The following is a 23926-nucleotide window of genomic DNA, read 5'->3' as shown; positions in this document are numbered from 1 at the left end:
TAAAGGAGATTGGTGGGATAATTAAAAGCCCTGTATAGAGTCTTAGAATAGCTCCAGAACATGTGGCACCAGGATCACCACAGCACTGGTTTGTTTATGTTCATTTCGTTTGCTTCATCCACTGTGTGTGTTCACAGCTTCCAAACTGACTAATGAGCTTTCTAAATACAGTATGTGGCCGCTGCGAATTGTATTTGTCTTTGACTTGTAACTTATTGGGTTTATTTTTAATTAAAGTTAGTTTTGAGTTGTGCTGACTTTCTGTGGCCTACTAATAAGTTGCTGCAGGAAAAGCGACAAGTTGTGCATAAATCTATTTGTCTTTACTACTTTATTACCGCTACTGAAATCCTTTTAAATGCGTAACTGCCCAAAAGATGATTCAAACGACTACTGGCATCCAGTTCCAGACAAATATAGTTTTCAGATTTAATAAACACACACTGGCAGAATATTCCAACATGGTTTTGGGCCTTAACAATTAGTTTGTCTGTATAGGCTGCCAAGCAGTAGGTTAACACATTTTTTCCTTATGCTATAACAATAATAAAGCGAGAACCCTATAAGTATTATAGGTGTTGCATTCAGGGACGCGCCAAAAGTATTGGAGACATCACACTCCTCCATTCTTAGGCAGGAACAGAGGTGACCACTCTTAAGAGTTGCATTGGTTTGTAATGATTGAAGGCCTACAGAACTCATTAGCTACCGTTTCACAGTGGACTTCCACCCCTTCACACGGGAGCTTTAAGGTGCCATTCGCCTCTGAAAATAATCGTAGGCGAAGTCGTCACCACAAATAAGCGAATAATAACAGGTTGACATTTTATCGTGCGGTTCTTCTTCAAAATAAACGAAAATGTCGGTCGAGTGTTTTCCCTTAACACAATCTTATCTCCATAAAGCGTTTGCGACAACAGACATGTGCACTGTTGTTTAAAAACAGTCAAGGCTTACTAGTGTTTTGAATAAAGGCACTTGGGACAATCCGCTTTTCTCAACTCCTCCTCCTCCTCATCTCATCCATGGAGCAAAAAAGCAACAGGCTTCCGAGAAGCAGACGCTAAAGAAGTTAGCTAGCGCCGCTGCTATGGAGCAAAAGCCGCCCACGGTGGCCGTTCACAGCACACATTAAACACCTTGTAGTTGAAAAGAGACGTTAAAAGCCATTTAAATCCCGTCTGTCTTGCTTAGTGACCCACCGCGACAACAGGCGTCTCTGAATATTTTCCTCTCATTAGCGAAAATGTGGCGAACAAAGCGCCAAAGCTGAAGTTAATGTTGAATTCCAGATTGTTCCGTAACGTTTCCTCACGCGTTAACATGTCAAAAAAGCCACTTACATGAGTATGGGGGGCTTTACTCTCCCGGCGGACAGTGTCCTATCCTATCCTGTGTTGTCCTGCGGCTAACGGCGCACTGACTGGGGCTTAAAGATGGGGCGTAGTGTAACACGATCCTCTATGGACATTTTCGGCGATAGCGGCGCTGAGAGTTGAGCTGGGACTGAAGCGCCGCTTGCTGGTTGCCCTCACACTCGGGCCCTGAGATGTCACACCCGGCTCCCAGCCACAGGGCCAGAGAATACATAAATAAATAAAATAAATAAGCACCAGGCTCACCCATGCATTAAACTAAGACATTAAGATCTAACTTTTATACCAGTCTCAAAGGCTGATGGCTTACTTATTGGCCCCAGAGCCCATAGAGCAGTGGTGGACTCTGAGGGACAAGAAAAGGGACATGCAGTCCCCTGGAGCACCAAGAGAAAGTCATGGTGCACCTTTTTCTAGTTTGTGTGGTAGCCTATTTGGCACTGCATCCCTGTATTTTAAGGGTACCCATCACTGCGCTGTATCACATTCGTCATTGGAAGGGCATCCTAGAAGGCACTTCATCACATTTTCCTGCACATCGGGCCACCATAGAGGAGACTTTATCATGTTTTATCCACCGTGGGGCCATCTGCGGCTGTCATATTCACTGTGTGCCAATTGGTGTGTAGAAAATTAAAATACAACCAATTTGTTTGCCAAATTTTGGAGTACGCACCAAAAAGTAAGAGACACACAGAAAACTCCCTGCTGTTATTACTGGTTTAGCGAGTCTCTTGATGAAATATTGCAGTCAGCAGTGTGCACTCAAGGGGTATTTAGAGGTGACATTGTACAAACAAAATGTACAAATAGCAAGAGAAACGGGGCCTAAAAGCTCTTTTTTTTTCCCTCTGGAGCCCCATATTGTGTTAATGCGGTGCCTTTCACAAAGTATTGTAGCCAAGACACTGCAAACCCCTTCAGACATTTTTCAAAGGGCAAACAATGATGTATTACCTTGGCGTTACTTTGAAGGATAACTTCTTAGCATGTGGGTCCACAAGACAAAACTGTCCAAATCATTCTGTTTTTTCGAATGCAGCTGAATCAAGTCCTTCAAGACAAAATTTGAGGACGCGCTGACCTGAATGACCCGCAAGTGTCACAGGTGTGGTGGATTGTTTATATGCCCTTCAGCAAATGCTGAGCTGAGTATCTAAGATATACCATGAAAGATGAATAATACTGCTAACATTCTTTTTAGACATATTGGAGACACTGTAGAGCAAATAAATAAGAAAGCAGACCTGAATTTTTCATGCAGGCCTATTACAAACATTGCTGCAGGGGTTCCATACTTGGCAGAACTGACACAGACTTGTGTTATGATTCAGTTTTCATCAGTGTCTGATTATGTCTCTTGTGTTTTTCCTACTATAAACAATTTGTGGAGAATCAGGCACATTGGTTGGGCAAGAACTCTACGGTTCATTCTGCTAATAAAACATGAATGAGCCAATACACATTTAGTTTATCTGTCAGCCACATGCACGCAAACAGAAGCCCTGAGAGGCAAGTGAGGGGAAAAAAGTCTGGTGATCCATTCTCAAAGTCTGATCCAAATAGTTTTCTCTCCTGTGTTAATAAAAACAGTTTTTAGATTCTTTTTTTTTTGTCTGTGAAAGAGGCACCGAGAGAAAGTTGTGATGACAAGAGATGGTCACTGCCAACTGACCTCACATCTCCCAGCACTGGCAATCCTATATCTAGGAATAATAATAATAATAATCATGTAATATATCCCCGATACGAATGCATGAAGACGATATACAAGAATAAATGCAAGCCACAGACAAACTCATTGTGGATTTTGTAATAACCAAAAAACTTTAAGGAACTTCGAAAGAGAAAGCAATTAAGATCAGACTTAGAAAATAGATCACCAGGATTTTTTTCTCGCTTGTCTCTTGGGGTTTCCATACTGTGCATACTGTACAAGTAAGATATGATTAATACACCCACATGCTGAATGTGTTAGACTAATAAGCATTCAACCAGAAATGTGTGGTATGATTTTGATTACAAGTGGCAAGGAAAGTATTTTTTAGGCCCAGGAAGCACCTTGAAAAAGGACACCGCATGCTGATAAAACCAGAATTCTCTGTCTGTGTCCTGTTTATAGGATTATGCACTCCATTTCAGGCAGCAATGCGCCATGCTTATCAAATTTGATATGAGCTGTTACTCGAAATGAAATGTATCAAATGCCCACTGGGACAGACGCTGTTGCCCGTTAACTCATGATTCAGATCTAACAGCGCCAAAATAGCAATGCTCTGATTATATTTGCATTGTTTTTCCCCTCATTGTAAGGGGAAGAGAAGGGATATATCTTAGGTGTTTTCCTCGTCAGGTGGACCTCACCAAGCTTTAGATTCGTCCTTTGGCACCATTAAAACGAAAAGTTCCCCACTTTAGAACTTTTAGTTTTAATGGATCAAGTCTCAAGGGGAGAGCAGGAAGCAGCAGGGTCACTCTCTAAGAAGTCATTCCAACAAGGGAGGGGAAAAGGGATACAAGCTGCTTTCAGAGAGCTGATACTGACTAAAGCCCTTCACCATTTATATCTTTACTTCTACCTCCCTCTTATCCACCCAATAACTCCCATCTTACTTTGACAATAAGCCACTTTTATGTGGGAGGTCTGACTCAGCCGTACGCTGAGAAAGACAAGAAAATGAAACAAGAAAGTGAGGAAGAAAAAAGATCCCAGCTCAATGCTAGGCAGCTTCAGCATTTTGGACTTTTATACCTGCCGATCATGGGCAGTCGTTGTTTGAGACTGCTCCGTGACATGAGAGCTGTGGTTTTTTCTTGCGCTTAAGGCTGGGTTTTCACTTAGTTTGTTCATTTCATGCAACCCTGTTAAATAGACCAATTCGGCATGGTGAAAGCTGAAGTTGAATAGGTTCATGGGTGTATTTTGTGACAAAATTAAAAAAAACAAAACACCCATTAACCTATTATGTGGGGGCCAGTGTGAGATGTTCTCCATGACTACAGGTGTATCTAATAACATTAAATTGTAGCACACCAAAATGCCATGCTGACTTGATTAATACTGCAAGACCTGCACACCTGTGTCTGACCGGTCAAAATGTCTGCTGTGTGAGTGTTATGCAGATAGCTGATATACAAGTCTTTGTGCCAGTCACGTTCGCATAGCTGACACTGCTTGATTGCAATTTAGAGCGGAGATTTATAGTGCAAGTGGTTACCCAAGGTCATAGTGATTTAGCAGTCAAATGGCAACCTAAAAACCTGCTCTTAGAAGGATCCCACTGTGTGAAAGCCATACATTTTCTTCAAAGGAACTTTTCAGACATCATCCTTTATTGGATACCAGCAAGGTATTTGAAGTGATATGGCGTAATAGAGATATACCCTGAAGGACTCACAAATTCGGTGACTGAGCCATACTGGCAGAGCAAATGCTGGCATTATCTGCCTGTCTTGATTTATTGCCAATAATTCCATTAATAGTCAAATAGCCTTTGGAACTGTAATATCCCAAATCATGTAAAAGGCTTCACAGAAAGAATCAGAAATGATAGTATTTTTCATGCCATGGGGATAGTTAGAGAATGGTGCAATAATAATTCACAAAGTAATAGGAGTTGCTTGGTTTTATTCAAAAAAAATCTTTGTAATTCTCATTGCATCTTGGAGCAATTTAAAGGTCTGCTTTTATTGTGTTGGGTCAATGGGACTAATGGAATGCAACAAGAGAGAACAAGGAAAGGCTCAGCAGAGTTAAGTTTAAGAGTTTGAAAACTACAAGGATATCTTGATGCAGGTCCTGTAGGGGATTCCGGTTTTGTGCCAGTAGGTCTTCAGGGTCAGAGGGTTGAAAATTGAAAGTTTGGCCTGATAGTGTTGTGGAGCAAAGGTCAGATGGGTCATAGCTAGTCAATAGGTCTGTTCCTATTGGGAATGCGAATGTGCAGATGAAATTGGCTGCCAATTTAGCAGCGACTTTTGGAGATTTTGCACACTTTAAGAGGCTATTCTGGCGATGAAAGGTTTGACAGGGGTTGTGTCAGAAGAGAGGTCATTGGGTCATCGGAGATAAATCAGCCTCTGTGTCTTTGGAACATGGATGTGCACATGCAGTGTGATGCCAAACCAAACATAAAAATAAAATCAGTGGTAAACATTCTGTGATAGTCAGCCCTGATGCAGGGTTGAATTGTGTACAACATACATGTTGCGTTTGCTAGACGAATGTCTTCTACAGCAAAGGTAAAGTCTTCTAGAATCTATTTTCTTTGTTTTTTAATAATTCAGATAGTGAATAAATACTGTAACGAAAAATCCCGATATACAGTGAAAGACTTCCTGACCTCAAGACCAAGACTCGGTCTCTCCTCTGAGTCATGCATTGATTCAGTAACGTGATAACAATTTAATGAAACATTGATCAGTGAAAACAAGTGAGAAAAAGAACATTTCTGCTTTCACTGTGTGATTGGTATGAGGTGTGATGTGAGTGCATGTGATTCGGGTCAATTGCCATCAGTGTGTGAGAGCCGGCAGCTGTGCAGTTACTTGCAATAGGACACTGATTGCTAACCTGGTATGATAGCTTATTTCAGACAATTTATTGCCTCCATCTTCTTTTCAAGTTCCTGTAACATTACACTCTGAGGAAATTACAACCTGCATCATTTCAAAGAGCTTTGAGAGAAGTGACCCATATCCTCACAAAATCTGACCTTAGTGTATCTGACAGCTTAAATTAGGGTCCTTAAAGCTAATATTCAACAGTGTGAACTGCTCGTGGGTTCATTTTATTGTGTCCTGAATGTCCCACTAAGCTACAATAGGTGAGGTGACCAGCAGTGTGGATAATGGCAATGCTTGATGAGGTGGGATCAAAACCTAACAAATGACATGTCCACTTATTCTTTAAGTGCAAGCATTGGTCACTGCTGAGGAGGAAAAGGTCAACTTCCATAATGTAGCACCAGTTATTGCCTCTCACCCCACATTCAATTCACAGAAATACAAAGAAAAAGAAGCCGATTTTAAGCAGTTATGAAGTTCATCGTGTTTGTCTTTTTTTAATCAAAGTGACGCTAAAGTTAATGGGATTCAGAGACGATGATAAATGGGAGCTCAGCTGATCGTGATTTGTTTTAACACTCTTTATACTGTACGTATTTTAGGTTCACCGTCTTCTGAATCCACCTGGTGATTACACTTTTTGTGAATGCCATCAATGCTTTTGCACAGTGGTAGCAATACGTATATATAAATTTGTGTTTAATTATATGATTAACACTTGGGAGCCTATCTTGTATCCCAGAAAAAACAAGTTTTTTTTCTGGTAATTATTCAGAACGCTACTGTCATTTGTAGTGTTTCCAGACTTTGTTAGTCAAAGTTACAGTAATGTAATGAGACTAATGTACAGTCCGCATCTGGTTCATTTTAACTTTTCACAGCAAACTTAAAGTAAAGAAGAGTTGTGGATGCCTGTCATGATGATAAATATTGTAGTGTTTGTGGGAATGCCTTTAATTGCTGAGGAAGTGACTGCCACACTATTTGTGTGACAGTATGGGGAGAAGTGTTGCCCAGAATCTCTGTGAAAACTATTTGCCTGTTGACTGATCTTCCATGTAGCGTTACACATGACCCGCTGCATCCTGCTGTGCAACCAGACTGCCACAGAATATAGAGTGGAAAAGTTCAGAATAAAGAAATGTTAACCTGTACCACGATGCTGCAATAACACTGTGGTTTACAGTATTAAAACATAAAACACAAGACGAGAAGAACATGCAAACTTTGCACAGAAAGGCCCGACCCGACCCGGGGATCGACCCGCGCACTACCTGCTGCTCCACCGTGCCGCCCCAGCTTTCAAAGTTGTGATGGTAAATGTGTTAGCAAACATTAGCATTTATCTGGAGTTATGTTTCTGACCACTGAAATCTGTCCATTATTCATTCTTATTTTAGGTCTCCAACTCCTGAGGGGATTATCTGCCTGTTCAGCTGCTCCAATATGTCCACCATCCCCTTGCTAACCTTGTCTGCTGTTTATCCAAGTCCTTCCTAGGTACCTTAAAGTCAGTTTTTAGACTTTTAAAGACCTTGTGTCTGTGGCTGGCACAGAAAATAATTAGTAAAGTAACCAGCTAACACAGAACACTTGCTTATAACTGTATAGGGGCTGTAACGAGCAAAATGAAAGCTAGTGCTAAGTTACAGTTAAAGAAGCAGTTGGGCATTTTGAAAATACACTAATTTGCTTGCTAAAGTGTTTATACTGATGAAAAGCTTGATAGCATTGTAATATCTGGTTTTAAGTATTTTATTATAGGCACTAAGAGTCAACAACTCTACCTTATGGAAGCTGAGGAAACAGTTAGCTTGGCTCTAGCTAGGCTAGCTGTTTCCACCTGCTCCCACTCTATATGCCTTATTAAGCTAGCTGTTAAATGCTTTCCACTTTCACCCCTTTAAGGAATGCACAGACATGAGAGAAATATTGGTCTTTTCATTTCACAACTCCCAAAAAGAAAGAAAATGAGTCTGCCAAAATGTTGAACAGTTCTTTGATGGTTATAGTCAAAGCAATTGGCCAAAACGTGAGTGTAGTATACTGAATTAACTAATTTGAAGCTACAATTCATGAAGGGAATTAAGTGTCTCTGCTCTTTCCTCTTTAGATTGTTCCTGATTGCATCCCTGTATTTGACAATTTTGTCTGCACTTCAGGCTCTCTAAAGATAATGACTGTGTCCTCATATTATTCACTGATAATCAAAAATATACAACATGTACCAGACTTTGTGTTGGCGTGAATGTCAGAATCACAGGAACAATAGTAGCACCACTTATTTTGCTTTCCAGAGACCTCATTTCAAAGCCAAATGTGTGAACATTCATCTTACCAGTGTTTGTATAGAATGTGTCATTCCGTGTCTGAATTTCTGTCGATGAGATCTCTCCTCTCCCAAACATACCTGCACCTTTAAATAACATGAATAGCAGTTGTAGAACCGTTGAAATAAACTTAACTTTTCAACATAAACTTTTAACAAGTGTGCAACTTTTGCATCTTGTGCAAAAAAAAAAAGAAAAAAAAAAGTGCCAGTAGCAGAAACTGTTCTGAAACACTGCGATGTGGGTTGAGGAAGTCTCTTTTAAGCACAAAGCTCCAGTCTTCTCCTTTTGTGGTGCCTCTGTGTATGTGCTGCTGTGTTTTTCGCTGCAGTGATTTTTCAGTCATGTGGGGGTTTAAACATAGCAAAGGTCAAATCCAAATCTCCAGGAATACACAGATCCATTGTAGGTGTATATGTGGTTATTATTAGAACTCATATTGTTATGGCATTTCAATATATTTGGCACATTTAAAAAGGATGAATCTTTTTTTATATGACATCAGCATTAACAGCAATGAGTTTCTGTGCTCCAGAAGCTATACTAACCTACGTCTTTTGAAAAAATCAAATGATAAACACAGCAGAAACTTTAAAACACACCCAGCAACAGTGAACGCAGAGCTCTTATAATATCTTTTCTGTCCTGCTTTCCACACACGACCTTTGCCTACATGACAGTAGGTGTGTGTATCCCGCCTCGCTCCCACACACACTCTCGCTGCAGACACGCAGACGCGCTCCTGCTCCTCCAATAGAGGAGTCATCGATCCAGCTTTTAATTTCAGTACATTGAATTATACACCCATTTTTTTGAGTTTGTGTCGAAATCATTATACCACTATTCATTAGGACACAAATTAATCTGGAGTGGATAGCAGCCGATATTCTGATAGGGGGATTGTTGTCGCCAATTAAATTATTCAAAAATGTCTATTGGGCCTGACTCCAATATGCCTTAGTCATCATATGAATGAGATTTAAAAGAGAAAGCTTCACCTTGATCCAAAAGGAGGTGAATACATACATGGACACCTACACACCCGCACACACAAATACAATCAATCACGACCAGCCAGTTGGACTGTACTGTGTTAACTGACTCATGATAGTATGGGCTGCTAGACCAGCTTAATCCATTCTTATTTTGAGCCATTTTATTTACTTGTAGGTCAACAGATTTTACTTTTTGCTGCATTAGTGACTGATATCACTTTCCTGGATTTCTTTCTTAGTTTTTTTGCTAAAAATTGGAACATTTCCTTGTTGAAGAATTAAGGCTGCAGTGGGTGAAAGAAATGTAGGTGTTGCTTGGTGAGGTTCATTGCAGCTGATGTAATGTTGGATGTAGGCAGGCATGTTGTGCCCACAGACTGTGGGTAGTCATGTGCCTGCACGCACTGATGAATACCAACTCTTCAACACGTTAAGAAACATCTACATAATAGGTTTAATAATGCAAGACAAGTTGGATAGTTTGCCTAATTGTGCCAAAACTTTGTGTAACTCAAATGATTGGAAGTCATTAATCCTCTTTGCACTGGCCATGAACTACACTGCAAGTCCCAGTTTGGTCTTAAGTTTAACCAGAGCTAATATAAAGCTTCATTATGGCCAAATTAAGTCTTTATTTTTGTCCTGGAAGTTGCATTTAGATTCACTGTAGACCTAAAAAGATAAATTTGTATGCATCATATCAGTGTTTGTACGGTAGGTATCAAAGTTACTTTGTTCAGCATGGATATGAGCTGAATTTCTCATCAGGAGGAGGGGATGGTGGTGGCATGCCAGCTAGGCGAGACCGCCAAGCATCAGATCGCTGTTTGAGCTGAGTTTCTCTTAACAAACCTACGTAGTTTTAATGTGATGTTTGGACATTTTCCATTTTAAGCCAAAACCTTAACCACAGCATTGTCACAACATTGCAGGTATCTAATGAAGGTTGCAAGACCATATATTTGTTGTTGCTTTCTTTTCTCATAAATCATTAAAATGGTTTGTCCTGTTTTGGGCAGACGCAAAAAGAAAAAGCAGCATTTATCATTCGTTCAAATGCCGAAAACAGTGTACATTTGGGTATATCTGACAAGGACCTCTAGTGGCAGTGTGAAATGTGACTCTTGTCTGTCAGATACTGATGTGATTTTGTTGTTAGTGTCACAAAACCTGCTCGACAGGGCATCAAAGTGGACAGATGGGCCAAGAACAGCTGTGAAGTGCAGCGTCTTGGTTCCATTTAGCCAACATGTTCCATATTCTCATAGAGGCTCTGTCACCTACATGATAAACCTTTACCCACCCCTTTGCAAATTTTTGTACTTTTAGTCTTAATATCACAAACACTTGTTTTCTGTAGCCCACTTTCCTAAACCGAGTGCACATCCCACACAGTTCCCCACAAACAGCTGAAGAAGAGTGTCTAGTTGGCTAAGCACTTTAAGCACTGCTGCATATGTAAGTGTCAGCACTGTGGAGATGATAATTCCTAAGCTTGCTAGCTTGGATAAACAGGGAAAATGGCTTCTTCATTATTGGATTCACTTTGCACAACAACTGTCCCCATAAGCCTTAATTTTCCTGAACAGCTTTATATTTGGCAGGAGTTTCTTTCAACAGCATGGTGAGTAGCTGTGCAGAGGTTTTATGGTGCTGTGCATCATTTTATGGTGTTCAATTATGACTATGTCTCAGGTGCTTAACTGTCTGTATTTAGTAAATCCATTGTTGGCAGCTGGAAATTTAGCATTAGCATGTTCCGCACGCAATTATACATATTGCCATAGAACTGAAATGTTGGTGTTTACAAGGAAATAGACATTGAAATGAGTTTGTCGTTGTACAAATGACTTGGCTCTGAAGCTATGTTTGTTACATCACCCCTTCCTTCTGCATATCTTTGTTCATTAACATTTCATAGTGGGTAGCTCATGGCATCCTAAAATACAATTACAAAAAATAAACAAGATTTCTCAATTCTTTTCTCCCGTGTTTGCTCTAAGGAAACACTGAGTTTGTGAAACCAAATACATTCTACTTCAACTTGACACACTTAACTTTGTGAATGCTACTACACGCAGTATTCAGTGCCCTAATGCGCATATTGTGTCTTCCGCAGCACCCAATAAGACACAAGTGCTCACAAATCCCCCCATTCTGGTGTCAGTGAAGTAGCTTTAATTCTGAATGTGTGCCAGAGAATCAGCACTCTTCTAACAACTGATGCAACATGCTGCTCTATACACAGATTTTATTAAGATAAGTCTAGTAATCAAATATTTAACCAACAGCAATGAACACACATCCTTGAATGTATTTTATCTCGGGCGTGGATGTGGTTGTCGACTGACCACGGGGCTGGAGTTCGATCCCCACCTTGTACGGTCCACATGTCGAAGTGTCCATGGGCGACACATTGAACTGATACACTAGCCTGTGCTTTCCTAATTATCGGTCCCAAGCCTGGATAAATTGCATAGATAATAGTTGCCTCAGGACTGGCATCTGGCTCCTCCGTGATGGGTTGGGTGGGACTCGGTTTGCCAGCCAGATGGTAACAGATGATCGGACATGGTGACCCCCAGTGGGGAGCATCTGGAAGAACACTGAATGTATTTTATCCAGTCTTTACAGTGGATATAATTCTATTGTATTCTGAAATGTTTGATTCTATTGATGCCTAGTGGATGTTTAAAGGTGCACTAAGTGGCCTTTTTCTTTTGGCCTTATTAGCTGATATGTTGGCACGCAGTTGTCTACACATCCTCCCGATATGCATCAACATTAGCATTCATATGGAGTCATGTTTCTGGCAACCTGTCGAATGCAAATCTGACAGGTACTCTCCCTTTAGATCCATTTTTGGTTTAAACCAATTCCTTATCTGTTGCTCTTAAGCTGCTAAACGTGTTCAAGAACTAGTTGCTATCTCTGCCTCTTTGCTGATTGGTGCTGGGCAGGTTGTTTGCAGGCGTCTCAAACTCATTCCACAAAGGGCCGTGTGGCTGCAGGTTTTTCCTCCAACCAATCAAGAGCATGCAGTCTGACCAATCAGCTGTCTGAAGACTGAGATCAGCTAATGAAATGAGTCAAGTCTGGTGTGCTGCTGCTTGGTTGGAAAGAAAACCTTCAGCCACTCGGCCCTTTGTGGAATGAGTTTGAGACCTGTGTTTTACAGCTTTGTCCCTTAAAACAGCTACGTCCTGTTGTTGGATAAGGTGCTATTGAGAGCTGTGACAGTGTACCAAACTGGTAAAACTGTGGCCTGAAAATCAAAAACAGTGAGCTGAAAGTTGTTCTAATGCTTGGTAGACTTAAGGGTAAAATCAGAGTCGGGTGATAGTTATCTGTGGGTTCATCTCTATGAATAACCTCTTTCGCACACGAAATGCAAAAATATTGATATGAAAATCAGCCCAAGGTTAAACTTATGGAAAACATTTAATTGCTCTGTTCCCTTAATTTAAGTTATTGAGATGAAATAGGTCTCAAAGCCTCTGTTTTACTGTTTATTCTATGAATTTTAATGATGATGTTGGTATCATTATGAGCTCGCGTGTTGAATTTGATTTAGGGAAAACACTTGAAAAACTGAGCCCATTCTAATTGAGCAATTTAGAAGAGGCGCCTGAAAATTAATATAATTTTTGAAATTCCTGAAAGAATACTTCATTTGAATTGAAAGGTTTTTATCTGACAGCGGTAACATTATCACTATCAAGAGGACACTTACTTCAGAATTAACATGAAGAAATGTCCTCCAGCATGAAGTAAGGAACAAATCCTTGTGCTGATCCACTTACTGTAAATGGTAGACTGGCAATAATAGAGTAAAAGGTATTTTTAATGCTGCTGTTGGGGGTATTTTAGAAGCATAAAATCTGACATGTCTGATGAGCTATTCGCTGTTATTAAACCACCATCAGATCAGAGCTTTTTCTTGGTTCTACAACTTTGAATAAGTTTCTAATGACAAGTATTGAACCGAAATTCCATTAATTCTCGGTTCATTTTTGATTTGGAGTTCAGGCTCACCTTCCTTTTCAATTTTTAAAAAGGAAACCGCCGTGTGTTCGTGCAGTTCGGGGACGTTTCCCATCACTTTCAAGCTTTTCTCTCTTTTTCTGCAGTAAAACTAGATCTAGTCGGGTCTCACTTGCCTTCATTTCCATGATTTTGAAATGCTTTTCCGTTTCAGTGGAGGACATGCAAAGCTGTTTATACTTTAATCATGAAGAGTGTGTTATTCAGAAGATAAAAAGGAAGTGATCCACATCTGACTAGTGTTCTATTAGTCTGTAGGCATCTACACTCCTAATATTGGTGTAGTATTCACGTCACTGCTAAAGTGAAGACTGCTATGTTGTCATCCTTCTGTATTTGACGTAGTTGAGATGGCAGCAGTATATTGAATGGCACTTAAGGTATCGCTTTGAAGCTCCCTGGTTTATGCAAGCGTAATGGCAGGCAGCTTTGGTCAGTGCTCTACCTGGAGAAATCCATTTGCATCGGGGTTGCATGGAAAGCAGTGGCAGGAAGAGATAACGCTGCATCTTTTCAAATGCAGGCAGCCGGTTATTTTTCATCGAAGCGTTCAGAGGTTCAAGGTGTTCCTCAGACAGGAAACAAGCGCAAAAACGTGCTTTATGAGGTCTGCGTTCACATGGGCTCATTAGTGTAGCACTGGGTGAGTGATTGGATGATTACTTGTTATTGTTTGATTGTAATTAAGATAATTAAAGTGATTAATTGGCTATAGGATGATTGAGAGGTTCAATGGTGACAGGCCCCAGCTGGAGATGTGCAGCTGGTGCAGCGTTCAAAGGTCATTTTCTTGGTGTTTTTTTGATCACTGAATTTCCATCAAACTGTGTGGCGTCTGAATATTTATCTGTCATGTTTGGATACAATTGTGTGAAGCCATTTTTGACGCGTGTTTTGGAGCATTTCCAGCTGCAGTCAAAGGAACAACTGGAATTAAAGAGGATGCGGTGGGATGAAAACACGGCGCTCCAACAGCCTCCAGCAAACTCATCTGTATGAATAACAATTTGCCCCGGAGAAACGGTGTTTGGCATCTTTGGTCATTAACTAAAATCTTCAGTCTACATCTCCTTGATTGACCTGTCTATGGTTCAGTTCTTACACTCGTTGCATTTTCAAGCAATCTTTTGAGAGAGAGGCGGTGGATTTCATAAATATTACAGTCGCGGGCGCACAGACAGAATGTAATATAACATAGGTATCCTTGCCAGCCTCAGGCAAGATATACTCTAAAGAGGCTCGGGTTTGGAGCATGTTATCTCGTGTTTGCTGCTAGGTGGAGCCCGAGTATACAGCGAGAGCGGCAATCCACATCCGAGTTTTTCCTCTCACCTTTCAGTGGCTCTCCAAACCCTCGGTCTCCATACAGAATTACTCCCAGCCAGTGCGCACAATTGGTTTGTCATAGTCGCAGAGAGCTCAGTCTTTGGACCCAAACAACTTAGACTCCCTTTTCCCCCCGCGGAGCTTTTCTCACAACATCCCCTCTCCTTGTCAAATTCTTCTGGATACTCTTTTGTGGTTGTGTGTGTTTGCGTGCGCGATTGGCGAGGGCTGCTGGCGTTTCGCCTTTTCAGCTTTATGGGACGTGATGTAGCCCCCGCACAGAAGGACGCCTTGTGCCATAAAGGGATGTAAGGGGACAGAACCGTGGATACACAACGCGAGGGAAGCCGCTGTTTCTCCCGCGGCATCACCAGGACTCGGATTGTGGACGCACGGCAGATTCAACCGAGGCGATTTTTACCAGGATATTGAACGCAAGCAACTGTTTGGATTCGTTGTTCTCCCTCTTCGACCCCTCTCATCAAGTCCATTCCTCGCACACAGAGTGCGTAAGGACGGTACCCGACGCCTGAAAGACAGTTTAGAGAGAAAATATCGCTAATACTTTGAATGGAAGGACGTGGGCTGTACCTCCTTTCCTCCAGTCCTTTCTAAACCCGCGGTAAGTGTGACTTTCCTCTACAGAACGCATACGTCCCCTCTGCTTGTGCGCATTTCCCCAATTATCTGCAGATTCAGCTCAAGGCGATCATCATGCCCACGAATTAATCCCTGCAGTAGTGTCGATGTGCGCTGTCATGTCAGTCTTGGCATGCTTTCCACTCGCAATTACTTTAACTGGGCTATCGATGCGTTCAGGTGCAATCAGCGCCGATCAACGCGCAACATATTGATACCCAATTTGAAAATATCAATTTCCTGTTGGACTAATTACCCCGCTCTGTTAGAGGTTTGGATTATGATCTAATGTAAAGTGGTGAGAGGTCTTTATTTTATTTTATTTTTTTATTTTTTACCGTTCACATTGTGCTTGAAACAATGCGCTGTGGTCTGAAAATGGCTTTGCAAAGAAGTTGCGTATTGGATGCATGCCTGTGAATGAAGTTTGTGCATTATAAAGTCGCGGCCTTTGATTTTTAACCCGTTTTCATGCTATTTAAATCGAATATGTTGCCCTTGTGTCCATAGGCTGAAGACAGGAACCGTCTGTGCAGCATAAACTGCATCTTTCAAGGTGCTTGAATGAAGAAATGTGCCAGTGCAGGCCGGTGTTTTCTGTTGCAGTTTGTTCAAAATGCACTGGAGTGTGAGGATGGATGCAGTGTTGTGAGCGTCTGCATTTTTCATGAAAGGCTGAATTTGTGTTGGCAATTAAATATCCAAGTTATTGGTCTTGGCTGGGTAAGAAAAAACTGAGTATCCCCCTCAGTCATTCGACTCATTTCCATTTTTTTTTTTTTTGCAGAAAACATAAACAGCACAACACATGTCATTATTTATGCACACGTAGGAAAAGAGGGAATGGTTGCACATGCTGAGGAAGACATGCTGCCCTGTGTCTGAGAGAGGTGCAGGGTTGAGGGGCCGCTGCACCCAATGCTTTGATGTGAGGACAGCACACTGTCTTTCAACATCAGAATCAAAGTGGAAAAGGTAACTAAGCCTATCACTTTGAATCGCATCTGAAGTTTCCCCATCACTGCACAATGATGCCCTTCATTTCCAATTCGGGCTTCGATCTTTGCTGAACTTTATCCTGAGCATAATATCAGCTGTGCACTTGCAGATCTTTCATGGGCGGTTTTTCATCCAGCGTTTGGCGTCTTGTGATTCGAACCCCTGTGATGGATTTTCCCCCTTCATTTCACAGCATCATTCACGTTATTGTCGTCTGTATCTTTATTTGACAATTGCATTCATTATGGCCAGGACTGCAGCACCATCTGTCATAATCTGCACTGGTAGAAGTGCCCTCAAGCAGATGACACACACAACACTCACACATACACAGGCACGCACGCACACACGCAGCTTCCTCTACCAACCAGCAGTAAAAACCTTGACTTTCTCCTCCAGGGGAAACTCAAGGGGACATTTGATGCTTTCTGACTAAACGGTTATGCCAACCTGCACTTTGTTTTCAGCATGCCTCATCCATTTTGATTCAGCTAAGTGCTCCTTGTGGAATATAATCTAGGTTGTATTTAATATAACAGCAGTTGAACCTAGCATCTGGTGTGATACCTGATGGGATGGCGCTGTATGAAAATATTAATTGTTCTCCTTGCTTTACTTGAAGCTCTTATATCGCCGTCCATTGTAGGAAGACAGTGTGCTGAAATATGAGGCACCGCGCTACATATTGATTGAATTGGTTACCTTGGGTAAAGCATCACACTGAGACAGTGAAAGGTGGTTGAAAGGAACATGGAAGCAGCACACTGGCAGGGGTGCACTGTATTTGAGTGTTTTCACCATGAACATCTGATGACAGTGAAAGCTGTTGAATGTTTCAGAAATGTCTGTTTTTCCCTCAGCACTTGAAAAATGAAATTAGAACCCTTAACCTCAAAAAACACATTAGATTTAGGATTATTTTAAGAGAGCTATGTGCTCCTTCTTTGGTTTGTAGATGTGCTCCTTGTATCATGTTCTTTTTTTCAACACTTCGTGCTGGCACATATTGCTCCCTTTTGCACACTGCTGTGGGTTAATTTGCTGCCCTCGTTGAGAAGCATGCTTTTTCTTCTTTCGGTCATTTGTATTGTTCCTCTGAAGTAGCCCCACTCTCTGCGATGTTCCCTTTTTCATCCCGTTGATGTAGTGTAGTTTTCAGCCAGTGAATTTCTTTCCATTGGCAGTTCCATTTGTTTTACTTGATTTTTTGCCTTTTTGGACGGGATTGCAAGTCAGGAGGAATCCAATTTGTCGTTGCGGTATGAATGCAGACGTGGGCTCTCCAATTTTCTTCATTAGGTTAGCTTATGTGGGGTGCAGCTTCATGGCTTATATTATGTACGGTGAGGGCTTTTACTGGTGTATCAGTTTGGATCACCATTCTTCAAGGAGTTGCATTTGATAAAAAAAAGATGTCAGTCGCCCACATGTTTCCTTTCTACTGTCAACACAGTCTGTCAAGTTGATACGATGGATTTGATTTTGGTTTTTAGATGAACGCCACCTATTGTAGCTTTAAGCTTCCCTTTTCATGAGACTTGCACTGTCCTCATGCATTCCACGCCACCCCTCTTTTAGTCTAAACAGTTTAAAACCAGTGTGAAAAACTATGCCCAAATACCAGTTGACAGCGGTCTGAAGAGCAGCACAGCAGAATCCCTGCGTGGATGAAAACCTTTCATATCTGTATCTACTGTTTTGTCTGAAGCGATCTGGCATGCAGCTGTACAACCAAACATAATTGTCCAGGTCACGTACTGCACATACTTTTTCAGATGTTACATTCATAATCTCTCAAACTGAGTGAACAGCCGTCTCTCTGGGGATCACAGGCTCTGTCATGATTTAAATTTCATATTCCTCCTGCCTCCCATATGCTTTAACACTAATGAGGGGAGTTATTCATTAGTGTTTTTATTTATCAAATACAGAAAAATGAGTTTAGTAGAAGTGCAGATGGCAAAGGCTGTTGCTATCATCCATGTTATTTTGAGCAGTTAGGGATTACAGTTAGCTCGTAGCAAATCGATTACAGTTCCCTCTAAGGTAAGCTGTCAACCAAACACTCACGTCTTTCATACGTGGAGTGCATAACATTGCTGGCTTCAATTTACAGTCATATCAGGTCACTCCGTTGCCATTCACCTCAACTTACACTAGTACAATGGCATGTGTTTATGATTACTTGATAAAATTAACCACCTCTCAAATGTCAACTGAATATTTTTTTCTTACGTTTTAACGACCAAACTGGTGAAACAGTGGTCAAAAAAAGCAATCTGACTGAAAGTAATCTGTAGTTACAGCCCCAGTTTCCTGTGCTGGTGTCATGTCGTGGCTGGATTTGGTGCACTTGCAGGTCAGATTTCACCCGTGTGCAACTTAAACTGGCTAATTCACACTGCGGGCCAATAGAAACACCGTCTAGCATTAATCATCCAAAGTGCCATCACCTTATTTTGTGAAATATTACACGACCAGACTCCAGACTGCAATGGCACTCTCATTCACTGCATACAGTCCACTTGAAAGTTATTTATTACCCCAATTGGAAGATTTTTCGGGGCTGAGAGTGGGGCAGTTGTGGAAACTTAAGACCGTGGTTTTCAGCATTCATAGATCCCTTCCGCAGAAACCTTTATGTTAAATCTCCCTGCGCACGACATGACTGCTCTCGAAAGATTAGACGCTTCTTTTTTACTTATCATCGGCAGCACTGCGTGAGATCCTTGACGAGTTCGAAAATAAGGACACTACAGAGGAAGAGCTTTCTGAGTCCTCACACAGGCTGTCTAAATGATGGATTTAAAACTTATTTTGCAGTTGAATGATTGTTTATCCCCGCGGCTGGATGCTGACATGTTAAGCATTACAGAAACATCCTCAGAGAAGGGAGATGATGCTTTATATTTTCTTGGCTGATTTTTTCTTTCCCCCCTGTGATTTTTGAGTAACAGGCGACTCTGTCTCCAGACACGGTAGCCTTCGTGGCTAAATATGCAGGTTTATAGGCTCTGTACACAATTTATGTAGCTATAATTTTTGTCTTTTTAAACAATACTTAAAAACCTATGAGGCAGGCCACATACTGTACTGCATTCACATTCCTGTGGGCTAAATCTCACCCGCTGCCACAGTGAGGCCCTCGTTTTTGTAAGGTCCCAAAGACCGGAGTTATCATGCTGTTAGGAGTGAGACAGGTTGGTCTGCTGGGGCCCTTTCTCTGGCAGGAATGTCACAAAAGAAGAAAAGCAAAAGCCGAAAATAAAAAAAGAAAGCACACGGCCGAAGGTCTACGCCTCTCAACACCTTCGCCGTCCTGTCTTATAAAGTGCTTGGACACAAAGGTTTTGACACAAGCTTTCACAACCCCCCCCCTGCAGGAAATGGGGGTTACAGTTGAGATAGAGACTTCAGCCGGTGCTTGATGGAAAGAACAGACAGTTAGTTTCCTGATTCTCTGTGGCTCTGCGAAGAGTGACCCCAATGTTTTGGAGCACGTGAAGTGTAAAAGTCAGAGAAGACTGTAGATAGCGCTCTTTAAAACAGCATGTTGTGCTGCAGCTGCAGCATGTATTAAAACATACAATTGAATATATATGACAAGGTTGCACTCAAATTGTGGAGGAATTTGAGTGTTTGACAGCAGTGTTTTGCACCTTTATTGCACCCATGCAAGAAAGAAGAAAGAGAGTACAGATGCACGCCGATATTTGTGATGAAGAACAATCGATGAGTGCACAAACATGGGATAAAGAGTTTGAAAAACACAGTGCGAGGTAGCTACATCTGTTGAGAAAAAGAGAAAAATCAACAGTGTCTGTTCATCTCCCTTAATTGGGAAACCCAGTTTCCACCAGTCCACCTGCTATTTACTTTCTCTAATAATTTAAGGCCTTTTCTCTATGGCTGGTTTACGGTTGGTTAGGATAAGAGGGAAAGGGTGCGTGGTGTATTGATGAGCCTCTTTAAATCACTGACAGATTTGCAGGAGATTTTACACTACTCCAGTGAGTCTGCGGCGTGTTGAAGACAGGGTGAGATCATGGAAACATTTCACTGGCTATACCTCTTTGACTTGTAGTCATGACAATGAGTAGGAAAACAAGTGTGGGTATAAGCAAGGATATTACATTGTGTAGAAGTAATGGTGGGAGATATGACCTAAAATTTCTATCACAGTATTTTTTTCATGGTGACGTTATTATATCACAGTATTCCAACAATAAAAGGGATTCTCCACTCAAAACATTACTCCACCTTTTGTCACTCTGTTTGCTATGTAAGGAAACATATCTTTAAAAAATGGCTGTGTTTATTGGCTCCAAATAGGAGTGAAAACAAGGTATAGGCCTACATCAACATGGAAAGAGTAACCTGCCCTATAATGCAGGTTAATTAGTAAATGTTAGTTAGACAAAGAGCACCGTTGGACATCTGAACAGCATGTTTCCTCTATAAATGCAATAATCTGAGTTCTACGGACCATTTCTATCAAGTGTATTTACATACAACTACAGACACACCAATATGGCATGCAGCAGAGGCGGGCTTTATTCTAACAGCAAAGGCAGCTGAGCTTGTTTTGCAGTATGAAGTGTGGAGATAACGTTCGGTCTGGCTATGTGAGACTGCACAAAAAACAGTTTCTCTGGTTATTTAATTGGCTTCAAATGAGGCTCTGTGTTTACACAGTTACTCATGGCTGTCCCTCAATATTAAATACGCTAACGTTGCTCCAGCATGTTGGTCTACAGTAGGTGATACTAGCCACATTAGCCGCGGAGTGTGCTAACACCAAATTCAACAGGGAATACAACAAGACAAACAGTAAAGCAACATAAAAAATATAGTGGTTACCGTATGCAACTCCGGTTATATGAGTTATATGAGCCCTTTACCTTCATGTTATGGCAGCTACAGTAAAGCAGATTATTTTTAATATGCTGACACTTTAATCATTGTAATGACAGTACTGCAAAATCCCTGTCATGGCAGAATGTGACACGAGCGATGGTGACAAAACCGGTATGCCGCCCAGCCCCAGTAGAAGTAGGAGATCATATTCTTTGACCATGAAATCAAATGAGGCTAAAATGCTGGGTTTTTTTTAACGGTTATATTCACAGAACACCAGCTCAGTTGACGTTACCATGACCAGTGACAGCAAATTCTTCATCTTTTTGATTGCATTTTTTATTATCTGCGAGCTACCTCTCCATCTTTTACTTGATAAGTAGTTAAGTTGTCCCCAGGGGGTCAAAACACGCAGCAGTCTCATGTTAACACTCCACAACATCTGCAGGCAGAGACACAAAGGCTGCATGCCAAGAGGATGTGAGTGCAAAGCGTCAGCTAGCTTGAGCATATGCAGATATGCATTCATTTTATGAATGGAGAAGGAGATGCCATCTTTGTATTGCCACAATGACTCTTATAAGAAGGTTGCTTGCAGATAAGGACCACTGCAGTATATCTGACTGGTGAACAGGACAATGATCAGACTATATCATTTTTTTTTAGCAATTATATTTGTATTCCTGAAACGTAGTTGGTTGTATAACAGTATTAACCCCAGCCCTACTAAGAAACAACTGGCCCAAAGAAAGTGAATTCCTACAAGTGAAAAAGATACATTCTGGGCTCGGGTGCAAATATGGATCCAAAAATGTCAACTTAGCATTTAAAGCAATCCAAGCCACTCTTACGACCCTGTTGGTGGTGTTAAAAGGTACCCAAAAGCCATCAAACTGACAAAGCCTGACGGAGCCGCAGTACATCAACCTCTTTACTACTCTGTAAAATCTGATACATTTGTCTATGTGCATTTTACAGTATGACAGTTTTTTTGCAACAATATTGATGGCTTTCCTTTCTTGCGAGGGTTTTTTTTTTTCCATGCGAACTTTGGACCAGTGAAGAGGATTCAAACAAAGATGCAATGCTTCTCTGAGACCGAAGCTCTAAAAGAAGTTAATTTATGGCCTGTTTGGGAGGCAGGTTTGGGCCTGAATACATAATAAGGTAGTGCACCTGCAGCCGCATACAAATGAATGGAAATGACGGTTAGTATTTACACCTCCCTAAACCATTGGGACCTCCTGATCCGACCACTAATTGGCCAGAAAAGAGAAATGAAGATAGCTTCCTTGTTCACAGGCTGCTGTATCTGCAAATATCAGGTGCATATTTGCACCCCCAGTCTTAGATCAGTTATCAGAAACCTACGACTTACAGGAAAGCAGTAAAAAAGATAGCCGCTCTTGTACAATGTAATGCCAAGTGGTCACTTAATTTCATGTTTCAGCGAGGTTAGATGAAGGATTGATATAGAATGTACCTTTGTGGATGCCTTTGAAACTGTTCTGTCAAGCTGTTCTGTGTTTGTAAAGTGCTGTAGCTCGTCAGCGTGAACAGAAGATGAGACGATGGGCTTCTGGGCACAGACATGTAAAAGGCCCTCCACCCCTCCAACGTTGGTTGTCATTTTATTGACTTTCCGACAAGGAATATTAACAGTCACTTCACAGAGGCTCTGGCACAGGGGCCTCCTGACCCCCTGAGCCCTCATACCTGTGCCCAGTATGCCCGTTCAATAATCCATCCCTGCTCCTCAGTACTTTGACATCTTCAAAATATGCTGTCACACTGAACAGCAGAAAGTTTAACAGTGTTACTGTTATGTTTGGATAAAATTCCATTACAACCTTTTTTTTCTTTCTTCCGCCTTCAACTTCAAAAGATCTTGTAATGGAACACAAAGCATGAATGCCTTGCAGAAATGTTGATTACAATATCCCGCTGAATCTTTTAAAATTAAAGTACCATTTTCTCATTCATACTTGATAAGATTTACAGAGGGTAGAAGCATTTTCGCAGGCAAATAATTAAAGTGTTTTGGACACAGGTGGATAGCTCCACAATGAAGGATTTAATGCTTCTATCATGTGAGGTCCTTTCCTCTTTTTCTTAAAAAGGGAAGGAATATTTACCATGCATTAAACCACGGTGTCTTTGGCGAGTTGACCAGAATCTGATTCCACTTGTGATGAATGTATTGCAGCATTTCAGCATCTCCCTCTGTGCTTATGACTTAGGCTAAATTGATTTTCCTAATCGATAGCATACGATTGGATTTAGGAGTGCGGGAGTCGGGGGTGGGATCTGGCAGGACCAGCTGCCTCAGCCACCAGGCTCCTTGCGAGTAGTTCCTTGTTTGTTCCCGTCTTTATGAGCCTCTGCTCATGGGGAACGGTGCATTTTAAATCTTGGCGCTTTGTACACCTGCTATCCCGCTTCATCTCAGGTTGGTGTACTGACAGCAGAACTGTGTATCCACTGGCAAATATAAACTTCCCTGCCAGCCCTTTGTCACCTCTGGAATGGAGATGACTGAATTGATGCACCGCCCCAGTGGAGCAAAACGGTTTAAATGACAACACATTTTTGTCTCACCTTGAACTTAATTGACTGCCTGAAAGCTGGCGTTTGAAAAGTGCTGACAGAATGACTTCTCTTGTTGTTTGGAAACGGTTGCTATTGACAGAGCCTGTTCTGCGTTGTTTTCAGACTGCTGTCACACCTGCATGCGTCTGTGTACCACATTCATGGGCGAGGATGGATGATGTCTTCATAAGGCTGTGCATTATGA

The 23926-nt window shown here is 41.4% G+C and overlaps 1 protein-coding gene across 1 annotated transcript in view; it reads left to right on the top strand.

Annotated features, from left to right (window-relative positions):
- Positions 1-14648: 14648 nt before the first annotated feature.
- The window catches only part of LOC139351437 (adhesion G protein-coupled receptor L3-like), a 206991-nt gene continuing 197713 nt past the window's right edge, over positions 14649-23926 (top strand). The window contains exon 1 of the mRNA XM_070993321.1: positions 14649-15259. The gene's annotated coding sequence lies outside the window, so the exon portion shown is untranslated. The remainder of the gene's footprint in view (positions 15260-23926) is intronic.

This window comes from Chaetodon trifascialis, chromosome 23 (assembly GCF_039877785.1).
Source record: "Chaetodon trifascialis isolate fChaTrf1 chromosome 23, fChaTrf1.hap1, whole genome shotgun sequence".
NCBI classification, from domain to species: Eukaryota; Metazoa; Chordata; class Actinopteri; order Chaetodontiformes; family Chaetodontidae; genus Chaetodon; species Chaetodon trifascialis.
The sequence above is the reverse complement of the archived record's forward strand: the minus strand, read 5'-3'. Positions and strand labels throughout refer to the sequence as shown.